We start from the raw sequence: 21738 nt of genomic DNA, 5'->3' as shown, positions 1-21738 counted from the left end.
TCCCCATGGCCTATTGTATATTTTTATTTGTAATGATGGAAATTAAGGAGACCCCCCAAAAATTAAAATGTCTTTTGAAAAGGAGTACTTTATACAGTTTATATAACTTCCATGGATATTCTTTGGGAGCCAGGAGATGAAGAGATATCCAAAGTTATTCTAGAAGTTTTAGTGAATTGCATTCTAAGGACTGTGCAAAATTCTGGTAGAAATATTCCTGTACTTAAACACAATTTGACAGAAGAGAGAGTTATTAATAATTAGTATAGAATATCTAAATACTTACTAAAATTCAGCACTGAGATATGAAGGGGAAACTGCTGCTGCTGCTAAGTCGCTTCAGTCGTGTCCGACTCTGTGCCACCCCAGAGACGACAGCCCACCAGGCTCCCCTGTCCCTGGGATTCTCCAGGCAAGAACACTGGAGTGGGTTGCCATTTCCTTCTCCAATGCATGAAAGTGAAAAATGAAAGTGAAGTCACTCAGTCGTGTCGGACTTCTAGCGACCCCATGGACTGCAGCTTACCAGGCTCCTCCGTCCATGGGATTTTCCAGGCAAGAGTACTGGAGTGGGGTGCCATTGCCTTCTCCGAAAGGGAAACTGGCCTTCCCCAGTTAGCAAATCCAAGGGGATGTACAGACTCACTATTTTATTTTACTATGAAGTCTGTTTGTGTTAGTCACTCAGTGGCATTTGACTCTTGGCCGCCTCATGGACTGTAGTACACCAGGCTTACCTATCCATGGGATTCTCCAGGCAAGAATACTGAAGTGAGTAGCCATTCCTTTTTCCAGAGGATGTTCCTGACCCAGGGACTGAACCCAGGTCTCCCTTATTGCAGGCAGATTTTTTACCAGGGAAGTCTGTTTAGCAGGCATATATTCTCATGTTTAGATGGAGGCTTTCAGTACTTCTGACAACCAGATGTCGTTATATACTATACGTCATCCTTTTCAAACAAACTTGTGATTAAAATGTGTCTTAAAATTTGTTTCCTATAATGAAGAAATATGCTGGTTATCCTCAAGGACTTTGCATTGCTCATTACAATTCAATAACTGATACACTGTTTAATATCAGTTATGAGACTTATTAATGTAAACTAATTCTTAAGAGATTGAAATTGTTTTATTTGTGCAATCAAAGTCAGCTGAGAATCAGATTATAAACAGTGATAATTGCCTGGGGGCTCACATGGTAAAGAATCCACCTGCAGTGCAGGAGACCTGGGTTCTACCCCTGAGTTGGGAGGATTCCCTGGAGAAGAGAATGGCAACATACTCCAGTATTCTTGCCTGGAAAATCTCATGGACAGGGAAGCCTGGTTGGCTACAGTCCAGGGGTTGCAAAGAGTCAGACATAACTAAGTGACTAACACTTTAACTATCTTTATGTAAAGTTAAGCTGTTAAGCAACTTCTGCTGGGCAAAAACTTTTAAACCTATAGTCTCCTTCAGATTGCATCCTTTACACAATGGGCAAATTGAAAGGAAGTGTTCAGGCGTAATTTTCTTTTTCTTCCTCTAACCTCCTAGGCTCTTTGGCTATTCTAATTAAATTGACATAAGGCAGATGAATAAAAGAAAGACAAACTCAACTATGTACATTTGGGAATCCCAAAGATTCCCCAAAAGTCATTTGTGTGGTTGAAGCCTCTATGCCATTCAGAGCTAATGAGTGGGCCAGTGGCCTGGGGCTTTTCAAAAGGAAGGAAGCTAATTCATAGGACAATCAGAAAAGCAGGCATTTGGTAATTAGCAGGTAGGTCAGTCAGATAAAAGGTATCTTTGTACTTTTCAAAAAAGTAGCTCTTTCTCTAAGTACACTTTGATATACATTTCATTAGGTAGTTAAATGAGATATAAAAAGCTCTTATGAATTTTTTGAGCATTGATTGTCTTTAGCTCAAAATACTTCACATGCCATGCAGTGGCACATTTGGGGAGGTTTGTCTTGAACCTCCTCAGAAGTATTAGGCAGAGGCAACATTATGGCAGTTAAAACCACTCAATTAAAAAAAAAACACTCAATTTCATATATATATATATATAAACAAGTAACTAATAAGGACCTACCATATAACACAGGAAACTCTTACTCAAGAGTCTGTAATGATCTACATGGAAAAAGAATCTAAAAAGAGTAGATATATGTAAATGTATCTCACTTTGTTGTACAGCAGAAACTAGACATCATTGTAAATCAACTATATTCCAATACAATTTTTAAAAACTCAACAGCAAAACATCCACTCACTTCAAAAGCAGTATTCCTTTGTAAAGTTGAAGTCAAATCACACAGTCAAATGTGCACACTCATTTATCAGCCTTGCATGATGGACAGAGCTGTTCATTATGGAAGTATTTTTTATTTAAAATGCAAATATAAGATTATCTGACCTTTATGATATATTTTTGTCTGAAATAGTAGAAGGAATTTCAATTTGATTGAGAGAGCTGATTCAATTAAAAAAATATAAAATGAGTGAAGATCTGAGGCAGTAAGTTCAATCTTCTTAGATGACACTCATTGCCTCGATTCTGGCATTAACTTAATCATGTAAGGACTAATAGAGCCATGGTTTCAAGAGCTGAAAAGGGGCAAAGATTTTATCCCACTTGCAAGCTAACAAGTTAGTTTATCACAGTTCCGTACATGGTGGCAGAAGACACAAGAGTTTCTGGGTCAGAGACAATGGACTTTCTCATTCATGGCACAGCAAGGAGCATATGTTTTATGTTCTCAGTAGCTTCTCTCATCACCAAGTCCCACTAGACAATGGAGAGCAGCTCAGATTCTGCACAGTCAACATATGTGCATGAATGATGAGGAAATTTCAGTCTTTCACATGTGGCTGCTAATAAATGTGTCCAACCTTTTCTCCAGATAAAGACATTTTCTTTTTTATTCTGGAGAGGAATAAAACACCTGTTCTTTGTCCTGGAGAGAAATAACCTTTCTATCCTTCATGGCTGTCCTATACGCACATCCTTAAACATATGTAACAAACAAATGTTCAAGAATATCAGTGAATCTGTTCAGAAGACATTCAGGACCATGAGAGGGTTATTGAGATTTGCCTCTCAACTCACAGGCAGGGCTCATTGCCCTTCACTGTGTGTAGGTATGCAACTCAAGGGGAAAAATAAAAATAAGGGAGATTCTATAGAGACAATTTAAGCTTAATAATATTTATCCCTTGGTGATATTTTTAAAAGACTTCCCTTCTTTACATTTTTATATAATTTGGTAAGGGTTTCTGTTTTCTTCTTGTGAGAATATTTGGAAATAGAAATTTCACATTCATATATTTTTCCAGTTTTTAATTGAAAAATAATTGACATACATTATCATATAAGTTTAAGGCATACAGTTTGATGGTTTGATTTAAATATTTTGTGAAATAGTTGCCACAATGTTTCAGCTAGTATCTATCTTCTCACATGAAAGTGAAAGTCACTCAGTTGTGCCCAACTCTTTGTGACCCCATGGACTATGCACTCCATGGAATTCTCCAGGCCAGAATACTACAGTGGGTAGCCTTTCCCTTCTCCAGGGAATCTTCCCAACCCAGGGATCGACTACAGGTCTCCCTCATTGTAGGGGAATTCTTTATCAGCAGAAACACAAAGGAAGCCCAAGAATACTGGAGTAGGTAGGCTATCCATTCTCCAGTGGGTCTTCCCTACCCAGTAATCAATCTGGTGTCTCCTGCATTACAAGTGGATTCTTTACCAACTGAGCTATCAGGGAAGCCCATCTTGAGCACCAGGGAAGCCCATCTTCTCACACAGCTATAAGAAAAGATAAAAGAAAAAAGAATACAGGAAAAAAATTATCTTTGTGATGAGCGCTCTTAGGATTTACTCACTCAAGTTGTGTATCACATAGTAACACATGTATGTATGGATCATACAGTTTCTTTGCCCATTAATACATTCATTTATCCACTTGTCCATTCAACATGTAGGCTATGTCCATATATTGGTTATTGCAAATAGTACTTCTAAGAAAGTGGGCATGCAGATATAACTTTAAGTTAGTACTTCTGTTACACTTGAATGTATTCCCACAGGTGAAATTGCTGGATCATCAGTTCAGTCTGTCAGTCATGTCCAAGTCTTTGTGACCCCATGGACTGCAGCAAGCCAGGCTTTCCTGTCCAACACCAGGTTCCAGAGCTTCCTAAAACTCACGTCCATCGAGTCGGTGATGCCATCCAGCTATCTCATTTTCTGTCATCCCCTTATCCTGCCTTCAGTATTTATCAGGGTCTTTTCCAATAAGTCAGTTCTTCGCATTAAATGGGCGAAGTATTGGAGTTTCAGCTTTAGCATCAGTCCTTCCAATGAATATTCAGGACTGATTTCCTTTAGGATGGACTGGTCAGATCTCCTTGCAGTCTAAGCGACTCTCAAGAGTCTTCTCCAACACTACAGTTCAAAAGCATCAATTACTGGAAAAGTAATGTCTCTGCTTTTTAATATGCTGTCTAGGTTGGCCATAGCTTTTCTTCCAAGGAGTAAGCATCTTCTAATTTCATGGTTGCAGTCACTGTCTACAGTGATGGTGAAAATAAAGCTTGTCACTATTTATAGTGTTTCCCCATCTATCTGCCATGAAGTGATGGGGACTGGATGCCACGATTTTAGTTTTCTGAATGTTGAGATTTAAGCCAACTTTTTCACTCTCCTCTTTCACTTTCATCAGATCAGATCAGATCAGTCGCTTAGTCGTGTCCGACTCTTTTCGACCCCATGAATCGCAGCACTCCAGGCCTCCCTGTCCATCACCATCTCCCGGAGTTCACTCAGACTCACATCCATCGAGTCAGTGATGCCATCCAGCCATCTCATCCTCTGTCGTCCCCTTTTCCTCCTGCCCCCAATCCTTCCCAGCATCAGAGTCTTTTCCAGTGAGTCAACTCTTCACATGAGGTGGCCAAAGTATTGGAGTTTCAGCTTTAGCATCATTCCTTCCAAAGAAATCCCAGGGCTGATCTCCTTCAGAATGGACTGGTTGGATCTCCATGCAGTCCAAGGGACTCGCAAGAGTCTTCTCCAACACCACAGTTCAAAAGCATCAATTCTTCAGTGCTAAGCCTTCTTCGAAGCCCAACTCTCACATCCATACATGACCACAGGAAAAACCATAGCCTTGACTAGACGGACCTTTGTTGGCAAAGTAATGTCTCTGCTTTTCAGTATGCTATCTAGGTTGGTCATAACTTTTGTTCCAAGGAATAAGCGTCTTTTAATTTCATGGCTGCAGTCACCATCTGCAGTGATTTTGGAATCCCAAAAAATAAAGTCTGACACTGTTTCGCTTTCTGCCATAAAGGTGGTGTCATCTGCATATCTGAGGTTATTGATATTTCTCTCAGCAATGTTGATTCCAGATTTTTTCTGGAATTTCTCATGTTGTACTCTGTATAAGTTATATAAGCAGGCTGACAATATACAGCCTTGACATACTCCTTTCCCAATTTGGAACCAGTCTGTTGTTCCATATCTGGTTCTAACTGTTGCTTCTTGACATGCATACAAATTTCTCAGGAGTCAGGTGAGGTAGTCTGGTATTCTTCTCTCATTAAGAATTTTGCACAGTATGTTGTGACCCACACACGCTGTGCTGGATCGTATGTTAGTGCTATTTCTAATTTTTTAAAGAAATTCCATACTGTTTCCTGTAGTAATGGTGAAAGTGAAAGTGAAAGTGAAGTCGCTCAGTCGTGTCCAACTTTTTGCGACCCTGTGGGCTGTAGCCTACCAGGCTCCTCCGTCCATGGGATTCCCCAGGCAAGAGTACTGGTGTGGGTTGCCATTTCCTTCTCCAGGGGATCTTCAAAACCCAGGAATCGAACCCAGGTCTCCCGCATTGGAGGCAGACGCTTTAACCTCTGAGCCACAAGCGAAGTCCCAATAGTAACGGTAGCAATTTACAATCACAACAATGCACAAGTGTTTCATTTCTCCACATCTATACCAGCATTTGTTAACTCATAGTGTTAATAATGACATGTTTATATCTCTGTGCTTTTAATTTCCATTTCCCTGCTACTGCTGCTGCTGCTAAGTCGCTTCAGTCGTGTCCGACTCTGTGTGACCCCATAAACCGCAGCCCACCAGTCTCCCCCATCCCTGGGATTCTCCAGGCAAGAACACTGGAGTGGGTTGCCATTTCCTTCTCCAATGCATGAAAGTGAAAAGTGAAAGGGAAGTCGCTCAGTTGTGTCCGACTCTTAGCAACCCCATGGACTGAAGCCTTCCAGGCTCCTCCATCCATGGGATTTTCCAGCAATAGTACTGGAGTGGGGTGCCATTGCCTTCTCTCTAATGGCTACTAATGTTTAACATTTTTTCATGTACCTCTTGGCCTTTCATATATCCTCTTTGGAGAAATGTCCATTCAGGTCCATTGCGAAGTGAAGTGAAAGTGTTAGTAACTCAGTTATGTCTAGTTCTTTGTGACCCAATGGACTTCAGCTTGCCAGGCTCCTTTGCCAGTGGAATTCTCCAGACCACAAGAATACTGGAATTGGTAGCCATTCCCTTCTCGAGGGGATCATCCTAACCAAGGTATCAAACCCAGGTCTTCTACTTTGCAGGCAGATTCTTGACCATCTGAGCCACCGAGGAAGCCCATGCAGGTCCATTTCTTGCTTTAAATTGGATGTTTTAGTTTTCTGCTTTTGAATTGTATGCTTTCTTCATATGCTTTGTGTGTGTGTATGCATGCTACGTCACTTCAGTCATGTCTGACTCTTTGCAATCCCCATGGACTGTGGCCCACCAGTAGCTTCTGTCCATAGGATTCTCCAGGCAAGAATACTAGAATGGATTCCTTTTGACTCCTCCAGGGGCTCTTCCTGACAGAGGGATCAAACCTGTGTCTCTTGTCTCCTGCCTTGGCAGGCGAGTTCTTTATCACTAGTACCACCTGGGAAGCACATTTTTGGGTATTGAACCCTTATCAATTCAATATCAATTTTATATCAATGATTTTTTATGACACCTAAAGCGTAGGCAATAAAATCAAACATGAAAAAGTTGGATAACATCAAACTAAAGAAAAACACACACAGAAAACAAAACAGTCAATAAAATAAGAAGATAACTTACAGAATGAAAAAATTTAATTTATTTGCAAGCCGTAAACTTGATAAGTGCCCTTAGGTGTCATTAAAAAAAAAAGTATCACTAAGTCTTATGTTAAGGAGTTTTGTTTCTACAATTTCTTCTAGGAGTTTCATGGTTTTAGGTCTTATATGTAAGTCTTTACCCATTTCAAGTTATTTTTTTTTTTTGACTGATGTTTTGACATTGGTCCAGTTGCATTCATTTGCATATGAATATTCAAATATCCCAGCACCCTTTATTGAAAAAAACCTGTGATTTTCCCATTAAGTATTCTTGATTCCTTTGTCATGTATATATGTAACTGGCTCTTTATAACATTGGTGTCCATGGCTAATTCCACTTCTCCAATAATTTAAAAGCAAAACCAAAAACACCAGTAATTTTTTCAGCAAAGCATTTATGTTTAGCAGACGAATATAAAGCCTTGTTTGTCAAAGGTGTTCCCTTAATCACATCCCTACATCCAAAGTGTTATTTGATTTTATTGTTTTGAGACTCTCCTATGCCTGTTTATACCTCAGTCTTGCAGAGAATTTTGATCTTGAGTCATCCATTCCCTCGTAAGGATGTAATTAAAAGGTGGGATGCAGTTGTTATCTGAGTCAGCTATAATGTAGTGGTATTTTTTTATGATCTATCACTGCATCACTTCTGTTCATCTTTCCAGTCTCCCTTTTTCCTCTCTATTTCAAATACCGTCACTTTAGAGTCAAATATCAGTGTTGACTGCTTTAAAATCCAAGTTCTTAAATGCCAGGTTCTGTAAAACTTGCTATGAAACACCTAGATCAATAAAAATATGTCAGTGTTCATTATATTCACCGTCATAGTGGCAAATTTCTAAGAACAATTTTCATAATAATCTAAGGACTTGGCTAGCATGAAAACTCAAGTATTGTATTTGACTTTTGATGTCAGTTCAAATTTGGCATTGTTTTGCATTACAATAAGAACAGTGTATGTTTAAGTTATTGTCCTTTCTATTTAGTAAAAACGGTGTAGTAATCTGACAATGTCAAACTGAGAATTCTAAGGTAAAAAGGAAAATCTTTGTTTCCTTATAGATTTTAGGAGGCCTATTGCTTGAATGCTAGAACCAGGAGAGATGTTCATAACACAGAGCACTGCCTTCCAGTAAATGATTTCAAGAGGAATAATAGCCAGAACTTAAAAAATAAATTTGCATGCTATAACTGTCAATAAGAAGTAACTTCAATGAAAGGTAATTTATAGTGAATCTGGTCCTTCTCGTGATTTAATTTCAAATTTCAGCATTTGGGAAAATTTTTATTGAGAATAGAAAGCATCCCAGATAGTTTTGAAAGCTAATAATAATAGTTAAAGAACACTAATGCCTTAAGATCATCAAATGGAAATATCTCTTGTCATTTTTTAGACGAGTAATTGATCATAAAGTACTATATAATTCAGTTATGTCCAACTCTTTGGGACCCCATGGATTGTAGTCTGCCAGGCTCCTCTGTCCATGAAATTCTCCAGGCAAGAATACTCTAGTAGATAGCCAGCTCCTTCTCCAGGGGGTCTTCCCAAACCAGGGATAGGAACCCAGGTCTCCCACGTTGCAGGTGGATTCTTTACTATCTGAGCCACCAGGGAAGCCCAATGTAACCCATGATGGTTTATGGTATCCCACTGATATTTTGTAATAGATATGAAAAGCATAGCAATAGTCTTGAAAATACACTATGACCAATGATTGTGGTTATCCCATGGCTCCAATGCAGTAGATTATTTTGGCCAGTCCCTTCAACAACCTCTTATTGTAGCAATATGGAGTTGACCTCTCAAAAAATTATTTTAAAATTTATTTTTCTTATACATGCATACCAATGTTCATTGCAACACTATTTAAAATGTCCAGCACATAGAAGCAATTTAAATGTACATCAACAGAGGGATGGATAAAGAAGATGTGGTACATATAGTCAATGGAATATTACTCAGCCATACAAAGGAATGAAATTATACCTTTGCAGAGAGATGGATAAATTTAGAGACTGTAATATAGAGTGAAGTAAGTCAGAAAAAATAAGTAAATATAAATGCATGTATGCAGAATCTAGAAAAATAGTATCAGATCAGATCAGGTCAGTCGCTCAGTCATGTCTGACTCTTTGCGACCCCATGAATTGCAGCACGCCAGGCTTCCCTGTCCATCACCAACTCCCAGAGTTCACTCAGACTCACATCCATCGATTCAGTGATGCCATCCAGCCATCTCATCCTCTGTCATCCCCTTCTCCTCCTGCCCCCAATCCCTCCCAGCATCAGAGTCTTTTCCAATGAGTCAACTCTTCACATGAGGTGTATTTCTTATGTGCAAAGCAAAAATTGAGACACAGATGTAGAGAACAAATGTATGGGTTCCAAAGGGGAAGGGGGTGGTGGTGGAATGAATTGGAGATTGGGATTGGCATATATACACTGCTGATAATATGTATAGAATAGATAACTAATAAGAACCTACTGTATAGCAGAGGGAATTCTACTCAGTGCTTAGTAGTGATCTAAATGGGAAGGAAATCCAAAATTCAGGATACATGTATACACACACACACACACAGATGATTCACTTTGCTGTACAGCAGAAACTAGTACAATATGACAAAATTAATTTAAAATTATCTTTGTTTTTAAGTTTTTAAACTCATTTTAGGTTTTAATCAAATTGACCATCTTTCAAGAGTTAATTTGTTTTGTTTTGTTTTTTTCTTTTTCTTTTTTTCTTCTTTCTTTGGCTTCTTGGCTTACAGATTTAACCACAGGTCCCCAGCTACCTAGTGTCCCACTTGGTCTGCTTATCCAATGGGCCTTATCCCCTTTGTTTTTAATTTAAATTTGCAGATATATCCTGAAGTCTTTTTTTTTTTTTACCTTTTTTTATTTAAATTTTATTTTATTTTTGAACTTTACATAATTGTATTAGTTTTGCCAAATATCAAAATGAATCCGCCACAGGTATACATGTGTTCCCCATCCTGAACCCTCCTCCCTCCTCCCTCCCCATACCATCCCTCTGGGTCATCCCAGTACACTAGCCCCAAGCATCCAGTATCGTACATCGAACCTGGACTGGCAACTCGTTTCATACATGGTATTTTACATGTTTCAATGCCATTCTCCCAAATCTTCCCACCCTCTCCCTCTCCCACAGAGTCCATAAGACTGTTCTATACATCTGTGTCTCTTTTGCTGTCTCGTACACAGGGTTATTGTTACCATCTTTATAAATTCCATATATATGCGTTAGTATACTGTATTGGTGTTTTTCCTTCTGGCTTACTTCACTCTATATAATAGGCTCCAGTTTCATCCACCTCATTAGAACTGATTCAAATGTATTCTTTTTAATGGCTGAGTAATACTCCATTGTGTATATGTACCACTGCCTTCTTATCCATTCATCTGCTGATGGACATCTAGGTTGCTTCCATGTCCTGGCTATTATAAACAGTGCTGCGATGAACATTGGGGTACACGTGTCTCTTTCCCTTCTGGTCTCCTCAGTGTGTATGCCCAGCAGTAGGATTGCTGGATCAAAAGGCAGTTCTATTTCCAGTTTCTTAAGGAATCTCCACACTGTTCTCCATAGTGGCTGTACTAGTTTGAATTCCCACCAACAGTGTAAGGGGGTTCCCTTTTCTCCACACCCTCTCCAGCATTTATTATTTGTAGACTTTTGGATCGCAACCATTCTGACTGGTGTGAAATGGTACCTCATAGTGGTTTTGATTTGCATTTCTCTGATAATGAGTGATGTTGAGCATCTTTTCATGTGTTTGTTAGCCATCTGCACGTCTTCTTTGGAGAAATGTCTATTTAGTTCTTTGGCCCATTTTTTGATTGGGTCAGTTATTTTTCTGGAGTTGAGCTGTAGGAGTTGCTTGTATATTTTTGAGATTAGTTGTTTGTCAGTTGCTTCATTTGCTATTATTTTCTCCCATTCTGAAGGCTGTCTTTTCACCTTGCTTATAGTTTCCTTTGATGTGCAGAAGCTTTTAAGTTTAATTAGGTCCCATTCGTTTCTTTTTGCTTTTATTTCCAATATTCTGGGAGGTGGGTCATAGAGGATCCTGCTGTGATGTATGTCAGAGAGTGTTTTGCCTATGTTCTCCTCTAGGAGTTTTATAGTTTCTGGTCTTACATTTAGATCTTTAATCCATTTTGAGTTTATTTTTGTGTATGGTGTTAGAAAGTGTTCTAGTTTCATTCTTTTACAAGTGGTTGACCAGATTTCCCAGCACCACTTGTTAAAGAGATTGTCTTTAATCCATTGTATATTCTTGCCTTCTTTGTCAAAGAGAAGGTGTCCATATGTGCGTGGATTTATCTCTGGGCTTTCTATTTTGTTTCATTGATCTATATTTCTGTCTTTGTGCCAGTACCATACTGTCTTGATGACTGTGGCTTTGTAGTAGAGCCTGAAGTCAGGTAGGTTGATTCCTCCAGTTCCATTCTTCTTTCTCAAGATTGCTTTGGCTATTCGAGGTTTTTTGTATTTCCATACAAATTGTGAAATTATTTGTTCTAGCTCTGTGAAGAATACTGTTGGTAGCTTGATAGGGATTGCATTGAATCTCTAAATTGCTTTGGGTAGTATACTCATTTTCACTATATTGATTCTTCCAATCCATGAACATGGTATATTTCTCCATCTATTAGTGTCCTCTTTGATTTTTTTCACCAGTGTGTTATAGTTTTCTATATATAGGTCTTTAGTTTTTTTAGGTAGATATATTCCTAAGTATTTTATTCTTTCCGTTCCAATGGTGAATGGAATTGTTTCCTTAATTTCTCTTTCTGTTTTCTCATTATTGGTGTATAGGAATGCAAGGGATTTCTGTGTGTTGATTTTATATCCTGCAACTTTACTATAGTCATTGATTATTTCTAGTAATTTTCTGGTGGAGTCTTTAGGGTTTTCTATGTAGAGGATCATGTCATCTGCAAATAGTGAGAGTTTTACTTCTTCTTTTCCAATTTGGATTCCTTTTATTTCTTTTTCTGCTTTGATTGCTGTGGCCAAAGTCTTGCTCTTAAAAACCTATTAGTGAATTTCTAAATTTCTTCCCTTGATAATTTAATTTTTTCCACTGTCTTCTACTTCCAAAAAGGAAACAAAGTCCAAAGTGTCATCCCCCTTTCCCTATCTCATCTTCTATACATCTCTAATGAAATTCCACAGTCAAGTGTATTCTACAAGACTGAATCTGAGATTATGAGTGCCTTTGTGCATCTGGAGATGTGCTATAACCATGTGTGATCTTTCTCTGTTTTTTGGAACCAAACTAGGTGACATCTTTCAAGTTGGCCTCTGTGTGACTTGGACCTGCTCCCATCCTTTGGTATTTTGTTCACCTCCTTGCTTTCTATCACAACAAATGCTCTTGGTCCATCTTGTATTTCTGCCTTCCCCACCCCTAGATTTGACCATTTCTTCCAGGAATTCTATTTCACTTCATTGGCAATCAATAGTTTCTGGATTTTCCTACTGGACAGAGTTTCTGAAACAGGGACATTGCTTCAACTTTTGCCAAAAACCCCAATCTTCACAGACAGAGATTAAGAATGTTCTCTTAATTTGGAAATTATATGAGGTGCATTTGTCTGCTTGGGCTGCCATGTAAGATAAGCATATGCCATAGAATAACTTACTAAAGTAACAGAAACTTACTTTCTCATAATTCTAGAGGCTCAAGGTCAAACATCTAGGCGCCAGGCAGGATTAGTATTTCATAAGACATATTTCTTGGCTTTCAAATAACGACTTTCTCCTCCTGTTCTCACATTGTTTATCCTCTGTGTGTACACAGAGAGAGGTCACTGATAGATATTCTCCTTCTTATAAGATTATCATTCCTATCGCATCAGGACCTCACTTTATGAACTCTGCTGCTGCTGCTAAGTCATTTCAGTTGTGTCCGACTCTGTGTGACCTCATAAATGGCAGCCCACCAGTCTCCCCCATCCCTGGGATTCTCCAGGCAAGAACACTGGAGTGGGTTGCCATTTCCTTCTCCAGTGCATGCAAGTGAAAAGTGAAAGTGAAGTTGCTCTGTTGTGTATGACCCTCAGCGACCCCATGGACTGCAGCCTTCCAGGCTCCTCCATCCATGGGATTTTCCAGGCAAGAGTACTGGAGTGGGGTGCCGTTGCCTTCTCCGTTTATGACCTCATTTAACCTTAATTATTTCCTTAAAGGCCCTATAGCCAAGTACAGTCACTTTGAAGATTAGGGCTTCTGCATGTGAATTGAGCAGAGGATAGGAGGAGCTTTTCAGTCCATATATTAATCAAAAGCTTGAAGATTGAAGTTCAGTGCCTTTTTCTGTGCCCTGCAACATACTATTTATAGAGAAATTTACAGCCTGAGAAGTTGACTGCTAAAGCACTGGCAAAACAGAAACAAATAAAAATAAAAATAGGTGACCCAAATTTAAAACAGGGCTTTAACTTTTAATTTTTTTTTGTTTTCTTTTTTTTTAATTTTATTTTATTTTTAAACTTTACATAATTGTATTAGTTTTGTCAAATATCAAAATGAATCTGCCACAGGTATACATGTGTTCCCCATCCTGAACCCTCCTCCCTCCTCCCTCCCCGTACCATCCCTCTGGGTCGTCCCAGTGCACTAGCCCCAAGCATCCAGTATCGTGCATTGAACCTGGACTGGCAACTCGTTTCATACATGATATTTTACATGTTTCAATGTCATTCTCCCAAATCTTCCCACCCTCTCCCTCTTCCACAGAGTCCATAAGACTGTTCTATACATCAGTGTCTCTTTTGCTGTCTCGTACACAGGGTTATTGTTACCATCTTTATAAATTCCATATATATGCGTTAGTATACTGTATTGGTGTTTTTCCTTCTGGCTTACTTCACTCTATATAATAGGCTCCAGTTTCATCCACCTCATTAGAACTGATTCAAATGTATTCTTTTTAATGGCTGAGTAATACTCCATTGTGTATATGTACCACTGCCTTCTTATCCATTCATCTGCTGATGGACATCTAGGTTGCTTCCATGTCCTGGCTATTATAAACAGTGCTGCGATGAACATTGGGGTACATGTGTCTCTTTCCCTTCTGGTTTCCTCAGTGTGTATGCCCAGCAGGGGGATTGCTGGATCATAAGGCAGTTCTATTTCCAGTTTTTTAAGGAATCTCCACACTGTTCTCCATAGTGGCTGTACTAGTTTGCATTCCCACCAACAGTGTAAGAGGGTTCCCTTTTCTCCACCCCCTCTCCAGCATTTATTGCTTGTAGACTTTTGGATCGCAGCCATTCTGACTGGTGTGAAATGGTACCTCATAGTAGTTTTGATTTGCATTTCTCTGATAATGAGTGATGTTGAGCATCTTTTCATGTGTAAAGATCTAAACGTAAGACCAGAAACTATAAAACTCCTAGAGGAGAACATAGGCAAAACACTCTCTGATATACATCACAGCAGGATCCTCTATGACCCACCTCCCAGATTACTGGAAATAAAAGCAAAAATAAACAAATGGGACCTAATTAACCTTAAAAGCTTCTGCACATCAAAGGAAACTATTAGCAAGGTGAAAAGACAGCCTTCAGAATGGGAGAAAATAACAGCAAATGAAGCAACTGACAAACAACTAATCTCAAAAATATACAAGCAACTCCTACAGCTCAACTCCAGAAAAATAACTGACCCAATCAAAAAATGGGCCAAAGAACTAGACATTTTTTTTTGTTTGTTTTGTTTTCCATGAGGCTCTTTCAGAGAAGGCAATGGCAACCCAGTCCAGTACTCTTGCCTGGAAAATCCCATGGAGGGAGGAGCCTGGTAGGCTGCAGTCCATGGGGTCGGAGAGACGGACACGACTGAAACCGTCCTTTCACTTTTCAGTTTCAGGCATTGGAGAAGGAAATGGCAACCCACTTCAGTGTTCTTGCCTGGAGAATCCCAGGGTAGGGGAGCTTGGTCAGCTGCCATCCATGGGGTTGCACAGAGTGGGACACAAGTGAAGTGACTTAGCAGCAGCAGTAGCATGAGGCTGTTTATAAGTTAACTATAACTTTATAAGTTAACTGATGAACTATGGATGGAGGTTCATGACATTGTACAGGAGCCAGGGATAAGACCATCCCCAAGAAAAAGAAACACAAAAAGGCAAAATGGCTGATTGAGGAGGCCCTACAAATAGTTATGAAAGAAGAGAAGTGAAAAGCAACAGAGAAAAGTAAAGATATACCCATGTGAATGCAGAGATCCAAAAAAATAGCAAGGAGAGATAAGAAAGAATTCTTCAGTAATCAGTGCAAAGAAATAGAAAAACAATAGAATGGGAAAGAATAGAGATCTCTTCAAGAAAGTTAGAGATACCAGGGAACATTTCATGCAAAGATGGGCTCAATAAAGGACAGAAACGATATGGACCTAACAGAAGCAGAAGATATTAAGAAGAGGTGGCAAGAATACACAGAAGAACTATACAAAAAAGATCTTCACAACCCAGATAATCATGATGGTGTGATCACTCACCAAGAGCCAGGCATCCTGGAATGTGAAGTCAAGTGGGCCTTAGAAAGCATCACTAGGAACAAAGCTAGTGGAGGAGATAGAATTCCAGTGGACCTAGTTCCAATCCTGAAAGATGATGCTGTGAAAGTGCTGCCTCAATATGCCAACAAACTTGGAACACGTAGCAGTGGCCACAGGACAGGAAAAGATCAGTTTTCATTCCAATCCCAAAGAAAGGCAATGCCAAAGAATGCTCAAACTACCACACAGTTTTACTCGTCTCACACACTAGTAAAGTAATGCTCAAAATTCTCCAGACCGGGCTTCAACAGTATGTGAACCATGAACTTCCAGATGTTCAAGTGGGTTTTAGAAAGGGCAGATGAACCAGAGATCAAATTGCCAGCATCCACTGGATCATGGAAAAAGCAAGAGAGTTCCAGAAAAGCATCTATTTCTGCTTTATTGACTATGCCAAAGCCTTTGACTGTGTGGATCACAATAAACTGTGGAAAATTCTGAAAGAGATGGGAATACCAGACCACCTGACCTGCCTCTTGAGAAACCTATATGCAGGTCAGGAAGCAACAGTTAGAACTGGACATGGAACAACAGACTGGTTCCAAATACGAAAAAGAGTACATCAAGGCCATATATTGTCACCCTGCTTATTTAACTTATATACAGAGTACATCATGAAAAATGCTGGGCTGGATGAAACACAAGCTGGAATCAAGATTGCCAGGAGAAATATCAATAACCTCAGATACGCAGATGATACCACCCTTATGGCAGAAAGTGAAGAAGAACTAAAGAGCCTCTTGGTGAAAGTGAAAGAGAAGAGTAAAAAAGTTGGCTTAAAGCTCAATATTCAGAAAACTAAGATCATGGTATCTGGTCCCATCAGTTCAGTTCAGTTCAGTTCAGTTGCTCAGTCGTGTCCGACTCTTTGCGACCCCATTAATTGCAGCACGCCAGGCCTCCCTGTCCATCACCAACTCCCGGACTTTACTCAGACTCATGTCCATCGAGTCAGTGATGCCATCCAGCCATCTCATCCTCTGTTGTCCTCTTCTCCTCCTGCCCCCAATCCCTCCCAGCATCAGAGTCTTTTCCAATGAGTCAACTCTTTGCATGAGGTGGCCAAAGTATTGGAGTTTCAGCTTTAGCGTCATTCCTTCCAAAGAAATCCCAGGACTGATCTCCTTCAGAATGGACTGGTTGGATCTCCTTGCAGTCCAAGGGACTCTCAAGAGTCTTCTCCAACACCACAGCTCAAAGCATTAATTCTTAAGTGCTCATCTTTCTTCACAGTCCAATTCTCACATCCATACATGACCACTGGAAAAACCATAGCCAACGGACCTTTGTTGGCAAGGTAAAGTCTCTGCTCTTAAATGTGCTATCTAGTTTGGTCATAACTTTCCTTCCAAGGAGTAAGCGTCTTTTAATTTCATGGCTGCAGTCACCATCTGCAGTGATTTGGAGCCCCAAAAAATAAAGTCTGACATTGTTTCCACTGTTTCCCCATCTACTTCCCATGAAGTGATGGGACTGGATGCCATGATCTTCGTTTTCTGAATGTTGAGCTTTAAGCCAACTTTTTCACTCTCCTCTTTCACTTTTATCAAGAGGCTTTTGAGTTCCTCTTCACTTTCTGCCATAAGGGTGGTGTCATCTGCATATCTGAGGTTATTGATATTTCTCCCGGCAATCTTGATTCCAGCTTGTGTTTCTTCCAGTCCAGCGTTTCTCATGATGTACTCTGCATACAAGTTAAATAAGCAGGGTGACAATATACAGCCTTGACGTACTCCTTTTCCTATTTGGAACCAGTCTGTTGTTCCGTGTCCAGTTCGTGGCAGATAGATGGGGAAACAGTGACAGACTTTATTTTGGGGGCCTCCAGAATCACTGCAGGTGGTGATTGCAGCCATGAAATTAAAAGATGCTACTACGTGGAAGGAAAGTTATGACTAACTTAGACAGCATGTTAAAAATCAGAGACATTACTTTGACAACAAAGTCCATCTAGTCAAGGCTATGGTTTTTCCAGTAGCCATGTATGGATGTGAGAGTTGGACTATAAAGAAAAGTGAGCACTAAAGAATTGATGCTTTTGAACTGTGGTGTTGGAGAAGACTCTTGAGAGTCCATTGGACTGCAAGGAGATCCAACCAGTCCATCCTAAAAGAAATCAGTCCTGAATATTCATTGGAAGGACTGATGCTGAAGTTGAAACTCCAATACTTTGGCCACCTGATGCAAAGAACTTACTCCCTGGAAAAGAACCTAAATGTGGGAAGGATTTAAGGCAGGAGGAGAAGGGGATGACAGAGGATGAGATGGTTGGATGGGATTATTGACTAAACAGACATGAGTTTGCGTAAACTCTGGGTGTTGGTGATGGACAGGGAGGCCTAGCGTGCTGCAGTCCATGGGATCCCAAAGAGTCTGACACAACTGAGCTACTGAACTGAACTCAGCTCAACCTTTAAGTTAAACATTAATTAGCATACAGTAACAATCTCAACTTTTAAAAAAATTTAATTTTTTGAGGAAACTTTGATTTTCATATGTCTTTACTACTCTAGAAATATGAATATATAATTGGAAAACCAAACTATATACCACTGAAGTCCTTTTCATTATTTTGAAATAAATAATCAGCCTAACCCTTTCCAGTAATTGTGTAGATATCAACTGACTTTCTTTTCTTTTGGCAATTGCATTGTATTCCATGTGCTCTTCAAAATACCAATGGAAGTGTGTCCCTTCCCTTCCTAAGTAGATAAGAAAGTCACTATATTGAGTATAAAATGTGATCAATTTCCTCTTACTCTGCTTTTTTCCACTAGATTTTCCAGTTAACTCAAAACAAATATGTTTCATTAATAATTTTATTAGTGTTTTTGTAAAATACGATAGAAAATTGGCAGCAAATCAAAGGAAATGAAGAAATAATGAAATAAGCATGTGCAAACCACAATAAAAGCAATCAACATTGATTCTATTTTTGCATTATGGTCCTTGGTGGCTTGTCTGTTGTTTCTGATGATTAGTGCCTCAGGAAAACAGTTTAGAGAAATCAGTATTCCATCTAGTTCTTGTATATTTTCAGTGGCTGGAGAGATTGCTAAAACTGTAAGTGACAGTGTGGTAACTCTGCATGTATTGGGCTTCCCTGGTGGCTTAGACTGTAAAGAATCTGCTTGCAATGTGCAGGACCTGCCTTTGATCCCTGGGCTTGGAAGATCCCCAGGAGAAGGGAATGGCTACCCACTCCACTATTCTTGCAATACTATAATTGTGTAATATCTTATATTTTATTTAACCACTTCAAATTTAGTACTGTGTTAAAGCTACTACAAAAATGTATTGTACTAGAAAAATATAAACACTTGAGATTTATATCATATTTTAAGATATAATTTAGTAACTCATATAGATCAAATTAGTATTTACTGTTGCAAAGTTTTATATGGTATAATATGGGTGCATAATAACAACTAGTCTGATTTTTATTACATACTATTAATATATTCTGTCTTACTAGTTTATTACTGGGGACAATTAAATGCTTTTATCTAACTGCATTTGCAATTGACTATAAAGATATAACGTTTAGATATTAGTATTTTATCATTTAAAATATTAATTTTTTAATATTTAAACTACTAATTTCTCTTTCTTCTTTTCCATTATAGCAGACCTCGCATTATGAAACATACTCACTAGAGAAAAGCGTGCAAGATAAATTAACTATTGATGTTCATAGCTGTATAGTATATTTCCTGGACTAAAACAATAATATCAAATATAACCTTTGCTGATGAAAATCATTTATCTTCTCACCTTATAGTGAAAACAGACAAATTATTTCTAATGTTGATTCTCTGATATTGCATGTTTTGCTCTTTTTTTATCTTTATAAAACAAGTGGTCAAGGACTACAAAAACATTGTTCATGGAGCAAATTTTCCTTTGAGAAGTCAGTTTTCTCTGATTTAAACAAATAGTGATGCTGCATAGGAATATGGCAATGTCCATTCTTTTTTTTTTTTTAATTTTATTTTATTTTTAAACTTTACAATATTGTATTAGTTTTGCCAAATATTGAAATGAATCCGCCACAGGTATACCCGCGTTCCCCATCCTGAACCATCCTCCCTCCTCCCTCCCCTACCCTCTCTCTGGGTCGTCCCAGTGCACCAGCCCCAAGCATCCAGTATCGTGCATCGAACCTGGACTGGCGACTCATTTCATACATGATATTATACATGTTTCAATGCTATTCTCCCAAATCTCCCCACCCTCTCCCTCTCCCACAGAGTCCATAAGACTGATCTATACATCGGTGTCTCTTTTGCAGTCTCATACACAGGGTTATTGTTACCATCTTCCTAAATTCTATATATATGCGTTAGTATGCTGTATTGGTGTTTTTCTTTCTGGCTTACTTCACTCTGTATAATAGGCTCCAGTTTTATCCATCTCATTAGAACTGATTCAAATGTATTCTTTTTAATGGCTGAGTAATACTCCATTGTGTATATGTACCACAGCTTTCTTATCCATTCATCTGCTGATGGGCATCTAGGTTGCTTCCATGTCCTGGCTATTATAAACAGTGCTGCAATGAACATTGGGGTACACGTGTCTCTTTCCCTTCTGGTTTCCTCAGTGTGTATGCCCAGCAGTGGGATTGCTGGATCAAAAGGCAGTTCTACTCCAGAAAAATAAATGACCCAATCAAAAAATGGGCCAAAGAACTAAATAGACATTTCTCCAAAGAAGACATACAGATGGCCAACAAACACATGAAAAGATGCTCAACATCACTCGTTATCAGAGAAATGCAAATCAAAACCACTATGAGGTACCACTTCAAGCCAGGCAGAATGGCTGCGAACCAAAAGTCTACAAGCAATAAATGCTGGAGAGGGTGTGGAGAAAAGGGAACCCTCTTACACTGTTGGTGGGAATGCAAACTAGTACAGCCACTATGGAGAACAGTGTGGAGAGTCCTTAAAAAACTGGAAATAGAACTGTCCATTCTTATAATTTACAAAATAAGAGAAAATGGATATTTTTAATCAGCAACTGATTCTCTTTCCTACTACAGTGTGAAATGCAAAAATCGCTTTTAGAAACACAGTGGTTTCATGGAAGTCCTGGAATTGATATCTTAATACATTTGGGCTGCTATAAAAATACCGTGGTCTCTGTCTTTTAAAGAGCAGAAATGCATTTGTTACAGTTCTAGAAGCTGTGAGTTCCAAGATGAAGGTACAAGCAGACCCAGTACTGGCCCACTTTCTGGTTCACAGATGTATATTTTTTTCAGTGTGTTGTCACATGGAAGAAGAGGTAAGGGAGTTCTCTCAGTTCAGTTCAGTCTCTCAGTCGTGTCCAACTCTTTGCAACCTCATGGACTGTAGCATGCCATCACCAACTCCTGGAGCTTGCTCAAACTCATGTCCATCGAGTCAGTGATGCCATCCAACCATCTCATCCTCTGTCGTCCCCTTCTTCTCCTGCCCCCAATTCCTCCCAGCATCAGGTTCTTTCCCAATGAGTCAGTTCTTTGCATCAGGTGGCCAAAGTATTGGAAGTTTCAGCTTCAGCATCAGTCCTTCCAATGAATATTCAGGACTGATTTCCTTTAGGATTGACTGGTTTGATCGCCTTGCAGTCCAAGGGATTCTCAAGAGTATTTTTTAACATCACAGTTCAAAAGCATCAGTTCTTCAGAGCTCAGCTTTCTTTATGGTCAAACTCTCACATCCATACCTGACTGTGGGAAAAACCATAGCTTTGACTACATGGACCTGTCAGTAAAATGATGTCCCTGCTTTTTAATACACTGTCTAGATTTATTATATCTTTCCTTCCAAGGAGTAAGCATCTTTTAATTTCATGGCTTCAGTCACCATCTGCAGTGATTTTGGAGCCCAAGGAAATACAGTTTGTCACTGTTTCCTCCAAGGTCTCCTTTATGAGGTGTGTGTGTGTGCTAAGTTACTTCAGTCATGTCCGACTCTTTCTGACCCTATGGACTGTAGCCCACCAGGTTTCTC

This window comes from Bos indicus x Bos taurus, chromosome 1, assembly GCF_003369695.1.
Source record: "Bos indicus x Bos taurus breed Angus x Brahman F1 hybrid chromosome 1, Bos_hybrid_MaternalHap_v2.0, whole genome shotgun sequence".
Taxonomy (NCBI): domain Eukaryota; kingdom Metazoa; phylum Chordata; class Mammalia; order Artiodactyla; family Bovidae; genus Bos; species Bos indicus x Bos taurus.
Note: the sequence above shows the minus strand (reverse complement) of the source record.